Below are 26,856 nucleotides of genomic sequence, written 5' to 3'. Positions count from 1 at the left end.
TGGGAATTAATGTATCCTTCTCAGGCTAGCAGGTTGTGACAAATGGTTATCATAGTATCTGGTTATCGTAACTATATTAATGAGTTGGCCAAGAGGACAAAGTGCCATATTTCACAGTTTGCTGATGGTATAAAACTAGATAGGAATGCGAGCTGGGAGGAGATTGTAGAGGTTTCAGGTATACAGTCAAGCAGAATGGGTAGGCAAGAAGGTGGCAGATGTAACAATTTGAAAAATGTGAAGTTAGTTATTTTGATGCACGTAACAGAAAAGCTAAATATTCGTTGAATAGCAAGAGGTGTGATAGTCCTGATGATCAGAAGGGAACTGTGTCCCTATACATATTCACTGAAGGTCAACAGGAAGATGCAGTGATTAGGAAGGCAAATAGTTTTTTGACCTTTATCACCAGAAGATAGGAACAAGGATATCTTTGTGCAAAGAGCTTTGTTGAGATCATATCCAGAACATTATGTACAAGTTTTGGTCTCCTTTCGTCCCCCAAAAAATGAAATATTCACTTTAGTGGGAGCGCAGCAAAAATTCATAAGACCAGTTGTAAGGATATCAGATTTGCTGAATTAAAAGACATTAAGCAAACTAGACCTATATTATCTAGAATTTAAAAAATGAGAGGTGATCTCAATGAACTCGACAAAATTATTACAGATAGAGCTACGGAGGTTGGACGTAGGGTAAGTGTTTCCCTGGTTAAACAGTCCAGAAGCAAAAACCTTAGTCTGATAATAAATGGAGAAATTTCTTCATGGAGAGCAAGATGGCTCCTTGGAATTCTCCAGTTTAAGAGGCCTGTGGAGCATCAGTTATTGAGTTTAATCAAAAGGCAGACTGATTGATTTCTGCATATTAAGTGGACACTGCAGAAAAATGCTGTTGGGGTAAAGATCAGCAATGACCTTGCCAAATGGCCTGGACCTGTTTATCGTGCTTTTATGACTTGGCTCGAAAGTAGCTGAGTGCTGGTAATCAGAGATTAGGGACAGTCAGCAGTCACTCATCTAGCCAGAATATGGTTAGGGGAGCTTTAATAATTCAATGCATTTGGATTATGATGTAGAAAGCAATGTATCCAACTTTGCAGAAGGAACAAAAATGAACAGTACACAGCTGCAAACATATTTTATAGTTTATTGTTGCCAAATAACTGATAGTAGAACGTACAATCATCACAGCGATATTTGATTCTGCGCTTCCCGCTCTCTGGATTACAAATCGATAGTAAATATTAAAAATTTAAATTATAAATCATAAATAGAAAATAGAAAAATGGAAAGTAAGGTAGTGCAAAAAAACCGAGAGGCAGGTCTGGATACTTGGAGGGTACGGCCCAGATCCGGGTCAGCAATCTTATCACAGTTGGAAAGCTGTTCCCAAATCTGGCCGTACTAGTCTTCAAGCTCCTGAGCCTTCTCCCGGAGGGAAGAGGGACAAAAAGTGTGCTGGCTGGGTGGGTCGTGTCCTTGATTATCCTGGTAGCGCTGCGCTGTGTTCACAATCTTCTGCAGCTTCTTCCGGTCTTGGACATAGTCAAACATAATCCTATTTTCAACAAAAATAATTAAATGAAAGGGGATAAAAAAAGTTGGTATTTCAATGTAGGTGAACTTGAGGTCACTCATTTGGGACACAAAATGATAAATGAGGGTACTATTTAAAACAACGAAAAAACGCAAGCAGATGTTCAAGGAGCTCGAGAAATTTATGGGCATTAATTATTAAAATGTCAGGTACAGAAAAAAATCAAAATGACAACAGAATATTTGGCACTGAGTACGGCCTGGTAGCCCAGCGGTTAGCGCTTTACAGCACCTGCGATCACTGATTAGGGTTCTCTCTGTGACTGCATGGGTTTCCTCCAGGTGCTCCAGTTTCCTCCCACCTTCCAAAGGAATATAGTTAAGGTTAGTGAGCTGTGTGTATACTATATGGGCACTGGAAGCTTAGTGAGACCTGAGGGCAGTCCCCAGCACGATCCTCAGATTGTGTTGTCTTGATGCAAAACAGCATATTCACAATATGTACTACGTGTGACAAATAAAGCTAAACTTAAATCTTACTGGATTACAATATAGGGAAAGGTTACACCTCAGTGACACAACGTCCTGGTTAGAACATACTTGCAACACCATGAACAGCAATGTAACCAGAGTATAGAAAGGAAGCATAGAACTCCTACAGCACAATACAGGCCCTTCGGCCCACAATGTTGTACCGAACATGTACTTACATAGAAATTACCTAAGGTTACCCAAAGCCCTCTATTTTTCTAAGCTCCAGGTACCTATCCAGGGGTCTCCTAAAAGACCCTATCGTATCCGCCTCCACCACTGTCGCTGGCAGCCCATTCCACATACTCACCACTCTCTGCGTAAAAAACTTACCCCTGATATCTCCTCATCACCTTAAAACTGTGCCTTCTCGTGTTAGCCGTTTCAGCTCTGGGAAAAAGCCTCTGCCTATCCACATGATCAATGCCTCTCATCATCTTTCTATACCTCTATCAGGTCACCTTTCATCCTCCATTGCCCCCAAGGTGGAAAGGCCGAGTTCACTCAACCTATTCTCATAAGGCATGCTCCCCAATCCAGGCAACATCCTCGTAAATCTCCTCTGCACCCTTTCTAAGGTTTTCATGTCCTTCCTGCAGTGAGCTGACCAGATCTAAGCACAATACTCCAAGTGAGGCCTGACCAGGGTCCTATATAGCTGTAACATTACCTCTCAGCTCTTAAACTCAATCCCACTGTTGATGAAGGCTAATGCACCGTATGCCTTCTTAACCTGCGCAGCAGCTTTGAGTGTCCTATTGACTCCGACCCTAAGATCCCTCTGATCCTCCACACAGCCAAGAGTCTTACCATTAATACTATATTCTGCCATACCCCTTCACACTTATCTGGGTTGAACTCCATCTGCCACTTCTCAGCACAGTTTTGCATCCTAACAATGCCCCGCTGTAACCTCTGACAGCCCTCCACATTATCCACAACACCCCCAACCTTTGTGTCAACAGCAAATTTACAAACCCATCCCTCCACTTCCTCATCCAGGTCATTTACAAAAATCATGAAGAGTAGGGGTCCCAGAACAGATCCCTGAGGCACACCACTAGTCACCGACCTCCATGCAGGATATGACCCGTCTACAACCACTGTTCGCCTTCTGTGAGCAAGCCAGTTCTGGATCCACAAAGCAATGTCCCCTTGGATCCCATGCCTCCTTACTTTCTCAATAAGCCTCACATGGGGTACCTTATCAAATGCCTTGCTGAAATCCATATACACTACATCTACTGCTCTACCTTTATCAATGCGTTTAGTCACATCCTCAAAAAATTCAATCAGGCTCGTAAGGCACGACTTGCCTTTGACAAAGCCACGTTGACTATTCCTAATCATATTATGCCTCTCCAAATGTTCATAAATCCTGCCTCCCAGGACCTTCTCCATCAACTTACCAACCACTGAAGTAAGACTCACTGGTCTATAATTTCCTGGGCTATCTCTACTCCTATTCTTGAATAACATCCGCAACCCTCCAATCCTCCAGAACCTCTCCCATCCTCGTTGATGATGCAAAGATCATCACCAGAGGCTCAGCAATCTCCTCCCTCACTTCCCACAGTAACCTGGGATACATCCCGTCTGGTCATGGTGACTTATCCAACTTGATGCTTTCCAAATGCTCCAGCACATCCTCTTCCTTAATATTTACATACTCAGGGTTTTCAGTCCACTGCAAGTCAACCCTACAATTGCCAAGATCCTTTTCCGTAGTGAATAGTGAAGCAAAGTAAAGTAAGTATCTGCTATCTCCTCCGGTTTCATACACGCTTTTCCACTGTCACACACTTAAAACGTTTTTGACCGTCTGTTATTTTGGATACTTTATTATGAATAACGATATTCTTGAAATAAAAAAACCTTGAAATTTAATGGATGATTTGAATGATATTTTCAGGATATTAACAGGAACTGATAGTTTGATTATAGAATACATGAACATGTGCTAACTAAATGGAGAAGGACTCCCATACACAGAAGCTGATGAAAATGTTATACTCACTTACGCAAATCTGAGTTCTCGCTAATTTTAAAACAAAACATTTTGATAACTGAAAAATATTAAATCATACAAGACAAAGAATTGTTAAAAGGAGTTAGGTCACATATATCTGCAACCTCACTGAACAACAGAGTAAGTTTAAAGGGCTAATTTGCCCACCTCTTATCCTACATTGAAATTAGTTACTATAAATAGCATCAAGCTTGGGGGACGATAGTGACACAGATAACCAGAATCTGAGAGGAAGTCACGGTTTGTTTATTAGTAGGACGCAGCACAAAGGTGCAGGAATAGTTTTAAATATAGTGCAGTATTTCCAAGAGGAAATAGGCTTCTCTGGGGTGGGCTGAATGTAGGTCACATTGATGAGTTTTACTTGCACACTTTGGCGAAAGTGACTGTTGATCTTGCTTTATTATCTCATTACTTCATCCTACTCTGGACACCAGGGAGATAAAAGGATATGGGATTGGCTGGGAAAATTGTCATGAAGTAGCTGGCAGGCCATCATCTTCCAAAAAGGAAAGCAGGCTCAGTAAGGCTTATAATTTATCTCTGCTGTAATTATGTCCAAAAATTATGTCAAATACAGAACACTCATTTCTGTACCCAACAAAGAGGAAAGAAATAGACAATGATTTGATATTTTGAATGCATTGTGGGTATGGTATCATTGAACCTTCCAGGCAGAAAGTGATTAAAGCACTTATAAAAGCAAGACAATAAACAGGCCACAACTTTCTGGGAGCAAGTTGCAACTGACTCCCCTCTTTCCTCCAAAAACTAAGGAGCCTGTTTCACAATGACAGCTGCAATATCGACTGTATTAAACTTCAAGGAAAAATCCCACTGACTCAGTGCAGTTGTGAAGCGCACAGCAGATGCACTGTTTTGCCCAGACCATGAATCCTTCATATTTCTGCAGCACAGCTACGGGCAATGAAAAAGAGGCCTGTGCTAGTAGAGGGTGAAATACAACCTGCCCGGCACTGCAGTTTTCTCTTTCAGTTAATGATAATAACCACGCATTTTCCCTGATTATATGATTCTGAATTACTCTGTGATTATTTCATGAAAATCAATACAGACAGTATTGACTTTAGGTTCAAGTGGTATAAAGTGTAGCACCCGACAGGGCAACGATACAATTGTTAAGTTAAACAGGGCACAGTGAATGGCAGGGCCTTGGGGAGTGAGCAAAGAGAGCTTGGCATACAAATACATACTGTAGTTCCCTGAAAATAGGAACACAGGAGGACAGGGCGGTGAGGACATGGATGACATGCACATTTTCATTAGCTGAGGCACTGCGTATAGGAGCTGGGACGTTGTGTTACAATTGCACAAAGTAAAAGCCAGGCTGCACGTGAGGTATTGTGTGAAGTTTTGGTTGCCACACTATAGGAAAGTGGTGACCACGTTAGAAAGGGTGCAGGAAAGATACACAAGTAGGAGTGTCTAAAAACTAGAGGGCACTGGTTTAAGGTGAGGCAGAGGCGGCTTAAAGGGGATCTGTGTGAAATCTTCTTTTCTCCCCCAAGAGAAAGAGTAGTTGGTATCCGGAATGATCTGCTAGAAGTGCTGGTGCAGGCAGTAACAATAAAACCATCTGAGAGGCATATGGACAGGTATAGTGCAAGGCATAGAAGAATATGGAATTTATATAGGCTACTGATGTTTAAACCTCAAAGTAAAATTATTATCAAAATATGTATAATAGGCAACTGTTAGTCTTATGAGACCATGGATTTGCGCCTTGGAAAGTTTCCAGGGCGCAGGCCTGGGCAAGGTTGTATGGAAGACCAGCAGTTGCCCATGCAGCAAGTCTCCCCTCTCCACGCCACTGATGTTGTCTAAGGGAAGGGCATTAGGACCCATACAGCTTGGCGCCGCAGAGCAATGTGTGGTTAAGTGCCTTGCTCAAGGACGCATACGCTGCCTCAGCCAAGGCTCAAACTAGCGACCTTCAAATCACTAGACGAACGCCTTAACCACTTGGTCATGTGCCAAATATAGATATGTCACCATATACAACACTGTGGCTTACTTTCTTGTGGGCATTCAAAGACTGCACCCAATGGGACGGACAAGCAACCAACTCCAAAAGACAACAAACTGTGCAAATACAAAATGAAGTAATAATAACAATAAAACGTAACTTACAGAAATCAATAAGTGAAAAACACCAGAATACACTGCATTAAAAGAGGAAATTGAGAGACTTTGGAACATGAAGAGGGTATACGTTGTTCTGACCGTAATATCTGCAATCAGTTTCATTCCAAAGTCACTACACAATAGCATTAAACAACAAGGTCTACACAGTAATATCTATGTAAATCTTCAAAAAAATGCCACAATACTAAACACCACTAGAATAGTCCAAAAGTTCCTAGTAATTGACAAATGAGCATGCTTGGCTATGCCCGTACCTCAGGTTTCACCAACTTGAGCCGAGAAAAAATAAATTGCAACAAGAACAACAACAAACAAACAAACAATAAATATCGAGAACACAAGATGAAGAATCCTTGAAAATGAGTCCATAGGTTGTGGGAACAGTGCAGTGATGGGGTGAATGAAGTTATCTCCTCTGGTTCAAGAGCCTGATGGTTGAGGGGTAATAACTGCTTCCACACCTGGCGGTGTGAGTCCTGAGGCTCCTGTACTACCTTCCTGATGACAGCAGTGAGAAGACAGAATGGCCTAGGTGGTGGGGGTCCCTGATGATGCTACTTTCCTGCAACAGTGCTCATGTTGATGTGTTCAATGGTGGGTTTTACCCGAGATGGACAGGGTCATATTCACTGCTTTTTGAAGAATTTTCCATTCAAGGTCTTTGGTGTTTCCATACAAGGTTGTGATGCAACCAGCCAATATATTCTCTACCACACATCTACAGAAGTCAGTTAAAGTGTTAGATGTCATGCCAAATCTTTGCAAACTTCTAAGAAAGTAGAGGTGCTGCTGTGCTTTCTTGGTAATGGCACTTACGTGCTGGGTCCAGGACAGGTCCACTGAAATGGTAACACTGAGGAACTTAAAGTTGCTGACCTCCTCCATCTCTGATCCCCTGGTGAGGACTGGCTCATAGATCTCCAGTTTCCTCCTCCTAAAGTCAATATTCATCTCCTTGGTCTTGCTGATATTGAATGAAAGATTACTGTTGCGGCACCACTTCAATCTTCCTCCTGGTTTGTCACCATCTTTGATTTGGCCTACAACAGTAGCGTCACCAGCAAATTTAAATATGACAACCTTGAAGATATAGCAAACTTAAAAGATTAGTATAGATTGTCTGCATCGACGTAGTGGGCTGAGGACCTATTTCAATGCTGAACAGCTCTGACTAAATATCATACATTGAACACCAACATCAAAATTAATTTAAGGAATTAATATAATTCAGGATAACGATCACAATTGACTCCTGACTGGAATGCTGATGAAATTAATGTCCCACTTCGTGTCCCCTCTTTAATAGCATTGACAAATTTAAATATTTTAATAATTACATACATAATCAACTTAATCATTACATCTAGCAGGCTGAGAAGTAATATAATGTGGCTACACTATTAATGATTTAAAGAAATATTAGATTACAAGAAAAAGTCTGGTTTTACGGAAAATTAAGTTTAAGGCTAAAGCCAAATGTTATACTTCAAATAATATGATTCAACTTAAAAAGGTTTTCGGAAAAGCTTCAGTAAAAATTTGTGTTCTAAAGAGTAGCATAAGTGAACAAGCTTGAATATAATCTTGCAGCACTAGGGACAGAAGTAATGGTATCACATAGAAATTTCTGATATACGGTTATGATTATTCACTTGCTTACCAGCAACTGGTCACAGCGATAGTGGTGACAGAATGAGCGAAACTTTTTTGCGCGGTGCACTTCAATGAACTGGGTCAGTGGTTATAAAGATATCAGGAACTTAAGGACAAATAGGAGGGAAAACATTCAAGCAAATAGAAAATAACTTATTTGAATATTTCAGTGAAAACAATACATTTAAACATTGCTGCACCTAAAAAAAAGCCCAATTTTAGCTGCAACAGATTCTCTGTAATAGAAGTAATTGACTTTAATTTATTCCGCAAAATGTTTCTTGGACAGGCTGTGGTACCAGACTTGACTACCAGAGGTCAGTATAGATTTGAGTATCATGGTTATGTTTCTTTGGGACTTTTAAGAGAAGAAGTGTCAATTTACATTGTGAGAATTTTACTTGATGACATTTATATCAATTACCTTTAATGGAATATAAATAACACATGCTTGTCTTTTTGCAGTTTTACATACCGGAAAACACCAAAAAGCATCCGTTCAGAATTCTTTTTTTACACACATACACACAGAGGATTTTGAATTAATGTCAGAATTGTTCCATTGATAAAGTAACATCAGTCTGACTTCGTGTTGCAACTGTTTTCATCAGCAGTATAGAGGGTGCAGATTACCAATAGGGTATGGTTTGACTGAGGTTTCAGACTAACCACTAGATGATCAGCTAAAGATACGGAGATCAATTCTGTAGGGTAGACGTACACAACCCTGAAGTGGCCTCAGTTTTCCAAAACTGAGAAGAAATAAAGGATCTTCAGCTCCAAATTCCTGAAATCCATGCTGGAAATAATTACATAATGCCCTCGTGTGAGGAAACACTGAGGTGAAACACTGCCACATAAAACAAAACCCTATCTGAGCAAAGGCTTCTTGTTAGTACAGAACAACAACTTTTCTCATATGCCAATTGGGAATCCAGGAACGTTGATGTGGATAAAATTGGCAAGAAATAACACTGTGTACAGAGCTACTTGGACATAGCTTGGAAATCCTTAGCTGCTGTGGTTAACTGGCAAGCCTCTGTGTGCTCCAATGATGCTCAGATATTGCGCTGCCTATTATTAGCAGAATTATTTTGTAATCATTTTCAGCCAATGACATTTTATCAAAGTGGATCCTAAGAACCAGGACATTGGACTTCTGGAGAGGCTGCATAATCTTGTAATTAGCAACAAAAAATAATGAAAATATCACCTTAATGCAGAAAGTATGACAAGGGTTGATGAGCAAAAGGAGACTGCAGGAAACAGTTTTTAGATTTTTGTTTAAATGAGTGTGGCAGCATAGAAAATAAACAACAAACAATTGCTCCATTCAGCACAACGAACCTGACTCTTCAATTAGAGCTATTCATTCGGATCTCAAATCTGCACTTCCTTTCTTATCTCCTTTTAAAATATTTAGCTAATTCCTGCTCTGGTGTTTTTATGGTCTCCTTATCATTTTTTTTGTTACATTACTTGAGATTTGTGAAGCCATGCTGTCTTGTTAAGGTGTGTGGCACACAACAATAACACCCAATTACACTCTGAAGTTCTATAAACACATCATTAAACTTCTCTCATCATTGTTCAAATATAAATACTCAAATCTTCTCTCATAAATCTAACTTAAAATTATGATATGTCTCTAAAACTTTTCAGACAGTGTCTTGAAAAAGTATTCAACCCCCAACTCTTTGTTCACATAAATGAGCATTACAACCGGGGTTTTGATCAACTTAAACTGAGAATTTTAATTTGTGAATCACACGTTCTTTTCACAGTTGAGACCAAAATATGGGTAAATATAAAGCATAAAAAATTTTAAAAATCAAAAACTGAAATGCAAGTAGTTCAAAAGCATTCATCCCTCTTTGCTCAGTACTGAATTGAACCACCTCTCATAGCTACTACGGCCAGTGGTCTTTTTAAATAAGTCTCTACTAGCTTTGCACAATGTAATGGGGCAAGGTTTGTCTATTCTTTCTTGCAAAATTGCTCAAGGTGTGCCGGGCTAGCTGGTGAGTGGCGGTGGACAGCAATCTTGAGGTCTTGCTCAGGTTCAAACAGGTTAATATCAGGATGCTGACTGGGCCACTCAAGGACATCAATTTTGGTCATTTGAAGCCACTCCATGGTTGCTCTAGCTGTGTGCTTTGGGTCGTTGTCCTGCGGAAAGACGAATCTCCTCCCCAGTTTAAGCTTTCTGGCAGAGGCTAGCAGGTTTTTAATCCAGGATCTCTCTGCATTTAGCAGCATTCATCTTCTTATCAATTCTGACCAGCTGAAAAGCATCTCCACAGCACGATGCTACCTACACCACACTTTACAGGAGCGATGGTGTTCCCTGGATGATGCATGGACTTAAGATTTACACTGCACGTAGCACTTAGTGAAGAGGCCAGAAAGTTCCACCTTAGTCTCTTTCTTCGTGACACTTTACGAACTCTTTACAGGCAAGGCTATGTTCTTTCATTAGCAGCACTTATGATGTAAATCTAATACTACACATTCACCAATAAACACCATCACTACTAAAAAGTATGCTGGTGATGCTTTTCAGCAGCAGGGCCTAGAAAACTGGTCAGGATTGATGGGAAGATGAATACTGCTAAATACAGAGAAATCCTGGATAAGAACCTGTTTACTTTTGCCAGAAAGCTTAAACTGAGGAGGAAGACTGCCTTTCTACTACCCAAAGCACACCACCAGAACAACCATGGAGTGGCTTCAAATGAAGAAAACTGATATTCTTCAGTGGCCCAGTCAGAGTCTTGACCTTAACCAAGTCGAACAACTCTGGCAAGACTATCAAGATTGCTGTCCACTGCCACTCCAACATATATGGCACAGCTTGAGCAATTTTGCAAGGAGGAATGGGCAAATCTTGCTCCATCACGCTGTGCAAAGCTAATAGAGACTTATCTAAAAAGACTACAAGCTGTAATAGCTACGAGAGGTGGTTCGACTAAACACTGAGCAAAGGGGTGGGGGGGCAGGGATGAATACTTCTGAACTGCTGAGATTTCACTTCTTGAATCCTTAGTTTTTCCTACTTTACAATTTTCCCTGTTTATTGGGCTCTTGTGAAAAAGGAGCATGTGATTCACAAAAAACTCCTGAGTTACACTGATCAAAATCCCTGCTTGCAGTGCTCATTGATATGAATAAAGGGTTAGGAGCTGAATACTTTCTCAAGGCACTGTAGTTCAATTATTCTTCTTACTGTGGGATTTAATATGTGTAATTTATACTTCCAACATTCTATACATCAGTAAAGCAGCTCACATTCATTACTGCAATGATAGACGAACTAAAGTGAATTTTCAAAAGGATTCTCAGTTACTTTCTTGAGAGGAAATGGTTTTTTGAAAAAAAAATTGAAACTAGTGTTGCATCCAGTCATTCAAGAACAAATATTAACACTACAAGACTAACAGTTATGTTCTATTTCAAAATGTTCTGTCACTACATAATGAAGATTTCTCACATTATCAGCAATATAAATGCCTGCAGTTATAGCATTAGTACAACAGGAAAACACTTGTGCTGTTTATACAGAATAAACGTACAATCTACTTTGTTACAAATACTTTAAAAAATTCTCACCCTAACAGTAGTTTCTCTCAAACAATTTCCAGAAATTTCAAGCCACAAGTGAACATACACCAAGAACACAGAGTAATCTACCATTTATCTTAAGAAAAGTGTGGAAAACAGAAGCCCTTCTGGAAGAAGTGATGACGGGGCATCACAGGCTGCAGAATGTGCAAATCCCCTCCATTTGGAGGAAGACAAGCCTGGAACAAAGAAGAAGCTTTTAAAACAAAACCTCTTTCTGGTGGTTTGGATGTGAGTATTTACTCAGCCATTATATTTAGACAATAGTTGTAGGTGATGGTGATGATCCCCAAATGGGTAAGTAGGTGGCAAAAGTATCATAGTCAGCCTGCTGTATATGGTATAAGATCAGGGACCAGTCTGTAATTATGTATATGGCATGCCAGAGGTATCTATTGTCCCAGGCAACAGACTATCCCTTACAATCGTGCAGCAGATACCAACACAGTGTGGCTAAATGGACATCAGTAAACTCTACACACTGCTTTACTAACCAGCTCACATCTACACTCAGTGGACACCTTATTACATACAGGAGTAGAGCATGGTGTAGTCTTATTCTGGTGTAGCCCAGCCACTTCAAGGTTCAACGCACTGTGCATTGAGAGTTGCTCTTCCAAACATTACTGTTGCAATGCGTGGCTATTTGAGTTACCTTCGCCTTCCTGTCAGTTTGAACCAGTCTGGCTATTCTCTTCTGAACTCTTTCATTAACAAGGCAATTTGCCCACAGAACTGCCTCTCTCACTGGATGTTACTTATTTTTTTGTTTTTCACACCATTCTCTGTAAATTCCAGAGAGCATCCCAGGAGATCACCAGTTTCTGAACTACTCAAACCATCCCATCTCGCGCCAACAGTCAAAGTTACTTAAGATCATATTTCTTTTCCATTCCGATGTTTGGTCAGAACAATTGAACCTCTTCTTGTATAGTTTAATGGCGGTTGGCAGACCAACATAAGGTGCATTATCGCCAAACTGAACCTCCCGACTGTGTCTAAATGCTTTTATGCATTGAGTTGCTGCCACATGGTGGGCTGATTAGATATTTGCATTGATGAAGTTCACAGGTATATATACTAACGTGGCCACTGGGTTTATTTCACTTACCCGCCAGTAGCTCTGGAGTAAGTAGTTTCTCCCCCCCATTACACCAGTATACTGTACTGCTTCAGTACATCAGAAACTGGATAAATAAGCAATGAAGTTCTCTTAAATAAGAGCATAAATGAAGAGCCCAAAGTTTTGAAGGAAGTGTCTTAGCACGGATTGAAAACTGGCTGTCAAATGGAAAACAGAGTTGGTATAAATGAGATGTTCTCAGGCTGCAAGGATGCAGCTAGTGGAGTAGTTACATCCTTCCTGCTGAAGCTGATTAGTACTCAACCCTCGATTGTTAACCATTCCATTAATACTCTAGCGGAGGGAACGAAATACAAGACATCCAAAGTTTGCAAATAGCTGGAAAAGCATGTTCTGAAGAGAACATTGTGATTCCACAATGGGTCATTTTGAGTGACCGGTCAAAAATTTGATAAATGAAGTTTAATGTGAGGTTTGGTACTTCAGTAAAAGGAATTAAAAGGTCAACTATTCATTTAATGGAGAAAGACTGCAAATGAATGAAGATCAAAAGGATCCAGGTGTTCCAGTGTAGGAATCTTAAAACAAGCAGGCAGAACAAACAAATAGTTAAGAAGGTAAATGACACTTTGGCCTTTATTGCAAAAGGATTGGAGCTTAAGAATAGGGAGGTTTATAGTTGTACAAGAATGGCCATGGTGAGGACACACTTGGAATACTGCACACTGTTATGCTGCCCTTAGCTAATAAAGGATATAGTATCATTGGATGCAGTCCAAATTCATGAGATGAGATGGGTATCCTATCAAGAGAGACTAAACAGTTTGGGTCAGTATTCATTAGAATTTGGAAGAACGATATAAATAAAACCCTAAGGGACATAACTATAAAATAAGTGCAAGTCACCTAAAACAGCAGTGTGTAGAAATATCTGTTCTCAGACCATAGTAAAATTCTGGGATTCTCTCCGTTGGAGGCATTTAAGATAGAGAAAGATTAATACTTAAAAGATCGAGTTGAGTGCTTTTTTTGGAACATGCATGGAAGAGGAGTCAATTTGCCGTGATCATACTGAATGGCTGAACCGGCTTCAGGGGCTAGCTTCCATTTTTGTTGTGTGCTCATTCAAAACCAAACTCAAAGGACCTGAGGCCCTCATCCATGCTTTGCTACCACAGGACTTGCCAATTCCTGTACTCTCTTCACAGACATCTCTTGCCCCTATCAGTCTAAATTTGAGGTAATCCAAAACTGTTGCCGCAATCCTAGCTTCTTTTTCTACCTGCACCTGGTGCTGCTTGCTTAACACCTTTGTCCTTTCTGACCTGCAATGGTTACTGGTTAAATAAGGCTCAAATTAAAAGTTCTTGCCCTTGTCATTATGCCTTTTCACATTCTACAGTTCCTCACTTCTGTAATCCTTTTCAAGCTGAGTTTCCTCTGAGATACATTCCTCAAATTCTGACCAATGGCTTATCCTTGAATTGTATCACTCCACCACTGAAAGTCATGACTCGTTGTTGAAACCCCAACCTCGTCGGGAATTGATTCCAAATATTTCTCTCTCCTTGTGCATCACTTAACACTTTGACTATACCTTTAGTGTTCCTGCCCACTATCTTGCAGCTCAATGTCAAATCTTTTGTTTGATACCTCGCCTGTGAATGTCACTGGGGTATTTATTTTGCAACGTAAGCAGGTGCTATAAAATAGGATTATTTATATTGCTGACTGCTAAATAATATTGCAGATCAAAAACTTACACAGCTCAGTTTAATGGATACATCTCCAAAATAGACATGATTCAGCAAAAACTTTAACAATAAGTAAACACCGGCTGGTGACAGATAATTTAAACCATGCCATTCAAATACTAATTTACTATTAGCTGAGTGGTAATTATCACTGTAGGTATAAATGAGACACAAAATAATAATCTTAGCTCAGTATTATGAATGTCCATTGGAGGAATAAATGGAGCTTTACTCATTTCTTCAAACTGCCAGCAGACAAATTAATTTCTGCTGTAAAAAAGCAATTTGTCTTTCTCTCTATCCTGTCCAAAATGGCTATTTATATTTAGAAAGAAAAACTTCATCATATCTTTCTACTTTTGTGACACAGACCCTAAGATGACCTGCACCAAATGGACAATATTGTAGCTGCTTGTTTTCAGCCCTCTCCTTAGGCCTAACCTTGACAACAGCTAATCAACCTTACTTATTGAAAGGCCTGGATAGAGTGGACATGGAGCGGATGTCTCCAATAGTAGGAGAGTTTCAGACCAGAGGGCACAGCTTCAGAATAGAAGTATGTCCCTTTAGAACATAGATGAGGAGGAATTTTTTCAGCCCAAAGGTGGTGAATCTGAGGAATTCATTGCCAGGGATGAATGTGGAGGTCAAGGTATTGGGTATATTGAAAGCTGAGGGTGATGGGTTGTTGATTAGTAAGTGCATCAAAAGTTATGGGGGGAAAGCTGAATAATGGGGTTGAGGAAAAATAAATCAGCCATGATCATATGCCAGAGTAGAACTGATGGGTTGAATGGCCTAATTCGGCTCCTATGGTTTTGTGATTTTAATTCTTTTAAGCATTGAGGTTTTTTTAAAAATAACAAAATAAACTTTATTCCTAATAAAAATAATTTACAACATTAAACTATGCAATCTCTTTCATAGCCAATGCTGTCAGTACTGTTCTATTGCATTCTTTAAAACTAAAAGGACTGTTGCTATTCATGTGGCCCCCTTGGGTGGTACACTACACTTTTACAATAATTGAGGGGCTTCCTCACTGAATTGTTCCCTGCCAGTAGCTGTAATCCTTCTTTACTGAGCCCTTGCAGTGGCATCAAGTTTCAATGTTAATTCTTTTAAATATTGAGTTAGATTGCTCTTTCCCGTTTACACATTTTTCATTGGTATGTGGTTAAGGATGTCATGTTTTAGGTTTGGGCCATCTGTGAGCCTCCTTTAGTACATGACCAAGAGCAGACATATGTCAAATATTCTCTCATACTTTTATGCCTTACCAGTATTTCGACGACAGCTGCAAAATGGAGGTTGAGGCTTTTGCAATTCATCTCAAGTAAAAGTAGACGAATAACAACTCAATGTCAACAAGACCACGGAGCTGATTATTGACCAGGAGGAGGAAACCAGAGGTCCATGAGCCAGTCCTCATCAGAGGACGCGAGGGTTAGCAGCTTTAAATTCCGAGGTATTATTATTTTGGAGGACCTGTCCTGGGCCCAGCACATAATTACAATTATGAAGAAAGCACGGCAGCACTTCCACTTCCTTAGGAGTTTGTGGAGATTTGGCATGACATCCAAAACTCAGACAAATTTGCATAGATGTGCAGCGGAGAGTGTATTGGCTGCTGCATCATAGCCTGGTATGGAAACACCGATGCCAATGTACACACACACACACACTTAGATAATAAAATTTACTTCAAACTTTTAGGTACTGCATGCATTTTTATGTTCATGTATTTGATGTTAATGAATTCATACCCATTTATACAAGTAATTAAGTGTGAAGTTGCCAATATATTGAACTCAATCCACGTTAGCTCCCAACAGATTATGAATAACAGGCACAAGACAACTTCCAAACAAGCTGAGTTGCTCTCAAATTGAATGTTTCCTTTCACTCCACTCACTCTCTGCAAATAAAGCTCATTATTGGAACATGTCCAAGCCACTACAATACTGATACAAAATGCTTTTAGTATTGCAAATTGACAGAATGAATTGGCTAAATTCTCTCCGCTCTGCTCGTTCATTCTAACCTACCCCCATTGAACTTGTGTCACAGTCAGCAGTGCAGCTGCCTTGCAACTCCAGTGACATGCGTTCAATCCTCTGATATGATGCTGTCTGCATAGAGTTTGCACGTGCTCCCTGTCGCTGCTGGGGATTCCTCACACATTCCAAAGATAGGTCAACTGGCCACCAGGATTGCCCCTAGTATTATACTCAATCTTTAGAATTATAGGGAGAGAGTGGCTGATTGAAATGTGGATTAAATAAAATGGGGTCAGCATAAGATTAGTGTAGAAAGATACTCGATAATTGTTACAACTCAGTGGCCAAAGGGCCTGTATCTGTGGAGTACAATTCAATAACACTACACTCACCACAGACTATTTCATCGTTTGGTCTTCCCGAATTTTTTAGCTTTGCTTGAAGGGTTGGCACAAAATCGTTGGCTTAAAGTTGTTGATACCATACATCTGTCCTAACAGCTGACATATGTCTGTGCAAATTCTTAACAAAATCAATGTTTCAGTCATGAAATCTCAAAACTGTACTCAATTTGTCGATCAAGCCTCATCACATTGGGCTCTTAAAACAAGAATTTACTGGATTAGAATCCACTGTGCATTTTAAATCAGGCACACATTCAAGACATGATAGAATATTCTCCTTTTGACTTGCAAGCCCAACATTTCAAGTAACTGATACAAACTGAATCCTCCAATGATAGTGCCAGAAAAAACAATATTTTTCTGTAATATACTATGCAGTCTGATGCATTCTGAAATATATTTATTGAATGATTTGGTAAATTTGTTAATCTGAAGATGTATTTTAAAAAAAGGACTCATTAGCTTGAGCATTCTTGTTAGTATGCTACAAACTCCTGTGTGGCTATTAATTATTATTAAAGCAGACCTTTGAGATCCAGCATGTTATTTTCTAAGCTGGTTCTATTGCTCCAGGCTAATTGATGAGACCAAAGTGGGACCTGCATGCACTGCCACAAATGGAGTATCTGATGCAATGGGTAATTTGTGAGGTGGTATGCTCTTTCCACCATTGCACTTGGCTCCTGTGTGGTCCTGACACATGAAATTAAGGTGTGTAGCTGTTTTCACAACTCGATCATTTGCTTCTATTCAAATAGGATGGTGACAGTAACTCAAAAAAGCCATGCGTTACAACAGTGGTGTGCAGAAGAGCATCTCTGACTGCACAAGTCAAACCCAACAGCAGCAGAAGATTACAAACATGCACTCAGTGACTACATTTTAAGTACAGAAGGTATCTAATAAAGAGGTCACTGAGTGTATGTTCTTATTTGAAGGGAATATACCAAAATCAGACTGACACGAAGCTTCACATTGAGGCCAGAATACCTTTACAGTGTGTGAAAGTTTAGTAGACAAATTTCACACCAAAAGCTTTTCAGTCACAATAGAATGATGGAGCAGATACAATGGGGCAAATGGCCCAATTCTGCTGCAGAGTCTTATGATCTTTTATTTCTATAAATCATTTATTTTGTATCACAATTCCTAATAACAATGGATATTGTGCATTACTTTGATAATATCATTAGCTTGCTACAGTTTACAACATAATACCTCAGCGTAAAATTGCTGTATTGGAGGGAAATGAGGGACTGCTGTGTTCTCTGTTTCAAAGAGATATGACTCACTCAGGACAAGCCAGATACGGTGGTCAGATGCAAGGGGTTCTTGACACACCGGAATAATCAAAGTGCTCATTCAAAGAGGGCAAAAGGTGTCTCATAAAAGAGTGACAAGGGTAGATATGGGACTGATTGAAAATGATGCTGGAGTAATTATAATGGATAACAAAGAGATGGCGGAGGAACTGAATGAGTATTTTGCATCAGTCTTCACAGTGGAAGACATGAGCAATATACCTGATAGCCAGAGGTATCAGGGAATTGAATTAGGTACAGTCAAGATAACTAGAGAGAAAGTGCTTGGGAAGCTAAGTGGACTAAGAATAGATAAGTCTCCTGGCCTGGATGAGGTGCACCCAAGGGTTCTGAAGGAGGTGGCTTTGGAGATTGTGGAAGCATTGGAAATGATCTTTCAGGAATCAATAGACTCTGGCATGGTTCCGGAGGACTGGAAGGTCGCAAATGTAGTTCCGCTATTTAAGAAAGGAAGGAGGCAGCAAAAAGAAAATTACAGACCTATTAGTCTGACATCGGTGGTTGGAAAGATATTGGAGTCAATCCTCAAGGACGAGGTTATGAAATACCTCGAGGTGCATGACAAGATAGGCCGAAGCCAGCATGGTTTCATGAAGGGAAGATCCTGCCTTACCAACTTACTGGAATTTTTTGAGGTAATCTCGAATATGATTGACAAGGGAGAGGCTGCGGATGTTGTGTATTTGGATTTTCAAAAGGCCTTCGATAAGGTGCCGCATATGAGGCTGCTTAATAAGATGAGAGCCCATGGAATTATAGGAAAGATATTGAAATGGGTGGAGCATTGGCTGATAGGCAGAAAGCAAAGGGTGGGAATAAAGGGATCCTATTCTGATTGGTTGCCGGTTACGAGTGGTGTTCCGCCCGGATCGGTGTTGGGGCCGCTTCTTTTTATATATCAATGATTTGGATTATGGATTAAACGGTTTTGTGGCCAAGTTTGCGGATGACACCAAGATAGGTGGAGGAGCAGGAAGTGTTGAAGAAACAGAAAGGTTGCAGAGAGACTTAGTCAGTTTAGGAGAGTGGGCAAAGAAATGGCAGATGAGATACAACGTTGACAAATGTATGATTGTACATTTCGGAAGAAGAAATAATCGGGCAGATTATTATTTAGATGGGGAGAAAATTCAAAAATCGGAAGTGCAAAGGGACTTGGGGGTCCTCGTGCAGGATACCCTAAAGGTTAACCACCAAGTTGGATCGGCGGTAAGGAAAGCAAATGCTATGTTGGCATTCATTTCAAGAGGAATAGTGTATAAGAGTAAGGAGATGTTGATGAGGCTCTATGGGGCATTAGTGAGACCTCATTTGGAATACTGTGTGCAGTTTTGGGCCCCCTATCTCAGAAGGGATGTACTGATGTTGGAGAGAGTTCAGAGAAGATTTACGAGGATGATTCCTGGAATGCAGGGGCTAACATATGAGGAGCGTCTGTCGGCTCTTGGATTGTATTCATTAGAGTATAGAAGAATGAGAGGGGATCTCATAGAAATGTTTCGAATGTTGAAAGGGTTGGACAGAGTAGATGTGGAAAGGTTGTTTCACTTGGTGGGTGAGTCCAGGACAAGAGGCCATAGTCTTAGAATTAGAGGGTACCCTGTTAAAACAGAGATGAGGAGAAATTTTTTTAGCCAGAGGGTCGTGGATTTGTGGAATTCGTTGCCACATATGGCTGTGGAGGCCCGATCATTGAGGGTGTTTAAGGAGGAGATTGACAGGTATCTAATTAGTCAGGGTATCAAGGGATATGGGGAAAAAGCCGGAAATTGGAACTAGATGGGTGAATAGTTTAGCTCATGGGGGAGCTGCGGAGCAGACTCAAGGGGCCGAATGGCCTACTTCTGCTCCTTTGTCTTGTGATCTTGTGATAATAAACTCTTCATGGTGCTCAGACGTATTTGTCTTATCACATTCTTGTTCTTCCCACCTGAAATATCTAATGATTAAGTGCCGTCCATTCTACTTATCAAGAGAGCTCACCCCCGTGATACAGACAATGGTTTATATACTGCCAAAGGCCGATATTAAATAAGCACTCAATGCATAGGAGCCAATGCATTGAGTGCAATGATTAGCAAACAAGAAACAGCGTACCCTGAAACCTTTCAAATCAGTGCCAGGGAAGTCAATCAGGATTGTTTGAAGAAATCACTACCCAATTATCATCAAAATATCACCTGTAGCATCAGGGGTCCCAATACACTCAACCACAGTAGGAATGCCTACTGTTTGATCACTGGACGGCGTTTCGAGAAATCTGATCGTCTGGCTGTCCTCCCCCTACCTGCATATAGGCAGAGGCTAAAGAGCAAGGCTCCAGAGGTAAGAACAACAAAGAGGTGGTTGCAGGAGGCAGAGCAGTGGCTACGGCATTGCTTCTAATCAGTAGAGTTGACCAGGTTCAAGGACTCATCAGTGGATCTGAGTGAATATGCCACAGTTGTCAGGGACTTTATAAAGAGTCACGGATGAATGTGTCGCCACAATATCATTCAGAGTCTTCCCCAACCAGAAGCCCGAGATGAACCATGAGATCCGCAGTCTGCTGAAGGCCAGGTCAGTGGCATTCAGGTCTGGCGACCAAGTAAGTATAAGAGGACGAGGTACAACCTCTGGATAGCCATCTCATATACGAACTGGCAATTCTGGACCAATCTCAAATCACAGAAGGGTGCTCAACAGCTGTGGCAGGGCTTCAATGTTATCACCTCCTGCAGATCAAAACTAAGCAACATTCAGTAGGTGACATCAGGGCTTCGCTCCCAGGTGAGCTCAATGCTTTTTATGCTCACTTTGACTGACATGGAGGCATCTTCACAAACTCCCACAGCCCCTAATGACGCTGTGATTTCAGTCTCTGAGGCCGACATGAGAGCATACCTTTAGGAGGGTGAACACATGTAAAGCATATGACCCTGACAGGGTACCTGGCCGAGTACAGAAGACCTGTGCTATTCACTGATACTTTTAACCTCTTGCTTCAGCAATCTGAGATACTGGCGTAAATTATACCAGTGGCCAAGAAATACGTGGTAACCTGCCTTAATGACTATTATCCAGTAGCAATTACATCCACGGTGATGAAGTTCTTTGAGGTTGGTGATGAAGCACATCAACTCCTGTCTGAGAAGCAACTTGGAACTGTCCAATTTGTTTACAATCACAAGTCAACAGCAGGTGCCATTCATTTGGACAGTGAAGATGCAAACATCAAGATGCTCTTCATCGATTACAATCCTGGATTCATCACCATCATTCCCTCAAAGGTAATCTATAAGCTCCTCAATATCTCCTTGTGCAACTGGATCATTGTTTTCCTCATTTGCTGACCCCGGTCAGTTTGGATTGGCAACATCGCTTCCACAATCACCATCAGCACAGGTGCATCTACTTCCTTAGAAGTTTGCACAGATTCTGCATGCCACCTAAAACTTTGACAAATTTCTATAGTGGCATGGTGGAGAGTATACTGACCAGTTGCATCACGGACTATTGTGGGAACACCAATGCCCTTGAAGGGAAAAGCCTACAAAAATTAGTGGATACAGCCCGGTGCATCACAGGTAGGGTTCCCCCACCAGTGAGCACATTTACAAGGAATGCATTCACAGGAAGGCAGCATGCATCAACAAGGACGTCCACTATCCAGGTCGTGTTCTCTTCTCGCTGCTGCCATCAGGAGGGAAATACAGGAGCCCCAGGTCCCACACCACCAGGTTCAGGAACAGTTAGTGCCCTTCAACCATCAGGCTCTTGCACCAGAGTGGATAACTTCACCGACCCCAACACTGCACAACCTATGGACAACTTATGGGCTCACTTTTAAGGACTCTACAAGCTCATGGTCTCAATATTTATTGCTTATTTATTACTATTATTACTTTTAGTTCCTTTTTTATATTTGCACAGTTTGTTATCTTTTGCACATTGGTTGTTCACCCATCTGTGTTGTGTGCATTTTTTCATTGCTTCTAATGTGCTTCTTTTGTACTTACAGTGAATGCCTGCAAGGAAATGAATCTCAGGGAAGTATATGGTGACACATACTTTGATAATAAATTTACTTTGACCTTTGAATAATACTGATAAATATCAGGTGTAGATCATTTAGTAATACATGTTGCAGCAATATTAGACAATTCCATTAGAATGGAACAAGGGATACATTTATCCCTATTGCACAAGACACAGTTAACATAAAATGCAATACAATTTATTTCAATTGGAAATTATGGAGCATGATAGTACTGATTAGCGATAGGTAAATAAATATGCAGACAGTAATGACATTTTTACTACCTGTTCAGTTTTAAAGTGAGTTTATTCAGTGCAAATATGTTTTCATCCTCTCAGACCTGATAATTGGCATCAATTTCTAGTTTACCTAGAAATAATCTAATTTGCTGCCTGGATACAACAAGTTTGCATTGTAAACTTTGTTGCCATCTAATTTAGACTAAAAAGATTAAAGTGCTGTTTTCACAGAAAAGGAAATGTAATATTCAGATAGTTAAGATAGTGAACACCAGGTTGGTGGTGCTGTTGAAGGCATACAGAGTAATTGAAGACTTTAGAAAGATATGGATATGCTAGTGACTGAGAAAAGGCAGATGGAGATTAAACCCTAAAGTGTGAGGTGATCCATTTTGAGAGTACTCACGAGGCTAGGGCTCACAGCCTGAATGGTAAGATCCTCGGGAGTTCTGAGGAACTGGGACATCGGACAAGATCTTTGTAAAAGGCAGTGTAGTTAACTATTTCAGAGGCATATGAGGTGCTGGAGTTTGCTAGTTGGGGTATTGATGGAAGTGAAGAATTAATGCCCTTACATCATTCACCTTAATTAATGCATGCACACACATGCATGAGAAAATGACACATTATTGTTATTTGCTTCCCAGGTACTAACCAGAAATAAGTTCAGATCTAACTCATACATGTTTAAACAGGGAATGTCTACAATGCATTCTACCATTCACCATTTTGAGGCAGGCTGAGAAAAGAGGGTGAAGAAGTTCCAGTTTTGTTTACAACAGAAACAGTTACTAGCATATTGTGTAAAAAAAACAAATATATTAATGACGGATGGACCCTGCAAACGCAAGACCATTTGTTTCTTACAGTGGGGTTGGTCATGACCAGACTGAACTCTTGAGGAGCACAAAATCAGAATCAGATTTATTTTCACTCACTTATATGACACAAAATTTGTGGCAAAAGTAAGTTGCAAAAACATAAAATTACTAAAAAAATACAAAAAAAATAATGCAAAAACAAAAGGAGTAATGTGATGGCAGAGGTGAAGAAGCTGTTTTTTCTGTCTGTCTTCAGGCTCCAGTACCTTCTCCCCAATGATAGTAATGAGAAAAGGACACATCCTGCATGGCGAAGGATCTTCGTGAGGAATTCTATACCCTGAAGCCTTTTGAACATGTCCTCCATGATGAGGAGGCTTGTGCCCATGATGGAACTGGCTGAGTCTGCAATCCTCTGTAGCCTCTTGAGATCCTGAACATTGGAGCCTCTGTGGCAGACTACAGAGTCTGTAATGCGACCATTTAGAATGTGCTCTGTGCACATCTATAGAAATTTGCAAGTCTTTGGTGACATACCAAATGTCCCCAAAGTTCAATGAAGTACAATTGCTGCTAATTGTTGAACCCAGAATAGACCCAGGATGTTAATAACCAAGAACTTGAAACTGCTCACATTCTCCTCTGCTGACTCCTCGATGAAGACTGGGGTGCGCTCTCCTGCTTTCCTTTTCCATAATCATTTCCTTGGTCCTGCTGACATTGATTGTGAGCTGGTTGTTCTCACTGCTGCATGCCTCATCACCATCTGAGATTTTAACCAATAATGGTGCTCTCATCTGTAAATTTATGGATGGTGTTCCTAGCCACTCTGTCATGAGTATGGAGAGGAGAGGGCAGTGGGCCAAGCACACATCCTTGAGGTGCATTCATGTTGATGGTCAGTGAAGAGGAGATGTTATCACTGATATGCACTGATTATGTCTCCTAATAAGGGAGACAAGGATCCAGTTGCAGAGGGAGGTACAGAGGTTCATGTTTACAAGATTGGTGTTACTGAGTAATACTGAGGGGGCTGAGCTGTAAATGATAAATAGTAGGTTGACATACATCCTGCAGTTGTCTAGGTGCTCAAAGCAGAGTCGATAGACAGTGAGATTTGCATTCACTGTAGACCACTTACAGTGACAGGCGACTTATAGGCGGTCCAGGTGCTTGCTCAGGCAGGAGCTAATAATCCTAGCCACCACCAAACACTCAAAACAGTTCATAATGGTACACTACTGGTCAATATTCTAAAAGGCAGCTACCCTACTCGTCTTGGGCATGGGTATTATTGCTGTCCTTTTGAAGCATATATCCTGTTTCAACAATACTTCAACCTTTACAATTCAGTTGCTCCTTTTCCCAGCTTTAATGGCACATCACCTGATCAACAACTAACCAGGGGGACAAAAAAAAAACATGCAGATGCTGAAAATCTGAAATAAAAAGGGGCATCAAACCGCAAAACAAAGTTTGTTTCTCTTTCCACAGATGCTGTCTGACCTTCCAGCATCTTGCATTTTTATTTTCGTTATCCAGAGCTGGCTTCTGTTTATTTACCTGAACTGCGTACTTGGAAATTAAGCCACCAGGTTGTTCCATTAGGTCTAAAATGGGACCATCACATTATTTAAAAACTCTTCAATTACTTTTCTATTTTAAATAATGTTAAACTATTTGGCTTTATGCTTTTTTTGGCTGGCCTGCCGTGTTACCAATAAACATAGACAGACTGGAAGATCTGATGGCAGCACCATGACTAGACTAATGGCCTACTACTAATGCTGTGTAAGCAGCCAATCACAGCAGCTAAAGGCGGCACTCTTCCATTTTCGAAGGCAACTAGGTTTGAGCACCTTGCTAGTACAGCACATGTGAATAATATTACACTGCTACTTTCTATAAATTAGTTAAAATCTACAAGATTATTATTGCACCTGACTTACTGTATTTATTGTGGTACGCAAGGAAATGATTTTCTGCTATGTCACAAAGTAAAATTAATGCTTCTTTATATAATCAGTTTTCTCCATAGCAATTCTTCATTCTGGATTCCACAATGCTACAAACTTTAGTTTGGTCACAAATAATTTAAAATATAAAATTCATGCAGCAAACAAAACATGTTGTTGTAATACTCACTGAAATACATTCTCTGGCCATTTGCTCTGAAGAGCAAAACTGATGTATTTCAGATACTGTACATATATATCATATAGTCATATTTGTCACAAATTTCCACATAATATTTAGAGCTGCAGATTAGTGATCAGGATCGGCAGTTTAAAAATGAAATTTCAACTCCTAGACACAGAACTTCTTTAACCAGATGATCATTTACTTCATAATTAGTGAAACATCAGTATAATTTATAAATGGTTTTCATCCTGTAAGAGAAGTAATTGTACAAAGCGATGGCAAATATCACCTTTAAAAGAAATTTTACCTTTCAAATTGAAGGTGAACTAGTTCCAAAAAACAGCAAGAAGTCTGGCTGAAATCTGCAAGAAAAAAGACAAATTATTAACTACTTAGATGAGGTGCTGTTGGGAAAAATTTTCAGCTGTAATTTCAGTAATTGTACCTAATACACGGTTGTCTTGCAAACACATCATGCAGGAAATTCTATTCTGTTCAATTCACAATAATCAAGAAGTATAGATGTATTAAAAAAAGATTTGCAAATAGCACTTGACTTAAGGGTAAATAGTTCCAAAATCAATGACACCCATGCATAGATCAAAAGGCAAAATCTTCCTGAAGAATTGGCTGCTCAACAGACTAATTACAGGCACATCCCAAAGGGCAATTCATTCATTATTTCAGTCGAAGTTGATGTGCAGCTAACCACACACTGAAGCATCAGCGCTCATTTTATGAGCAATACATAATTTAAAGGATTCCATCCTCACAATGTGTTCCAAATTGAGTACAACATGCACGTTTAAGGATGTTTAAGGATCTGAAGGCAATAGGTTGTTTTTTGCTATATAACATGTTGAACTCTTACCGAGTCACCTTCTCACTCTATTTCACAACTGTGATCAGAGTTGCATCAGAACGACAAATAATCATTTATAAAAGTATAATGCAAACAACTCCTATCTATTTAAATTCTCATTTAAGTTTGTTGCTTGAATGTTTTGTTCATGTACCACTTTTCCAAAAATAAAGTGAGTAAGCACACAATTCTGAAGTAAACTTATGGAAACCTGTGCTACCACAGGATACCAAACTGATGATGAATGATTTTTTACTTTTTCTATTCACTTTCAAATTACGATACCTTGCTAATCAAAATATCAATGGATGCCCAAAACCAGTGCTAAGTGGTGAGCACCTAAAGATTGTGAGGAAATCTCCATTACATAGCCTGCATAAAGCACTGAAGCTCAAAGGGCTGATTGCACTCGTGGCTAATCATCAATTTAAAAAAAATTACAAGGATAAACACATGGCCTGACTACTACCCGAGAAAAAAATATCATCTGCCTTCAGCCCAATAAGCACCAGCAGGTTCTAAATACAGAGTAGCCCAGTCCTGTCTGTACACTGCACGCACACTTTCGAGGAGGAGTGGATGTGTAGAAAGTAAGATTCAATCACTGCATAATTAATCTCCTGCACAGGCCAGGGATCACACGATTAACTACTTCACTGGTGCAGCTGAGTT

General features: G+C 40.2%; 1 protein-coding gene across 4 annotated transcripts in view; it reads right to left on the bottom strand.

Annotated features, from left to right (window-relative positions):
• The window catches only part of LOC134340262 (CYFIP-related Rac1 interactor A), a 224,575-nt gene that overhangs the window by 64,377 nt on the left and 133,342 nt on the right, over positions 1 to 26,856 (bottom strand). For all 4 annotated transcript variants that reach the window (XM_063037297.1, XM_063037286.1, XM_063037309.1 and 1 more), the window contains one exon: positions 25,630 to 25,684. The gene's annotated coding sequence lies outside the window, so the exon portion shown is untranslated. The remainder of the gene's footprint in view (positions 1 to 25,629; positions 25,685 to 26,856) is intronic.

This window comes from Mobula hypostoma, chromosome 2 (assembly GCF_963921235.1).
Source record: "Mobula hypostoma chromosome 2, sMobHyp1.1, whole genome shotgun sequence".
NCBI lineage: Eukaryota > Metazoa > Chordata > Chondrichthyes > Myliobatiformes > Myliobatidae > Mobula > Mobula hypostoma.
Note: the sequence above shows the minus strand (reverse complement) of the source record. Positions and strands in the feature narration are given on the sequence as shown.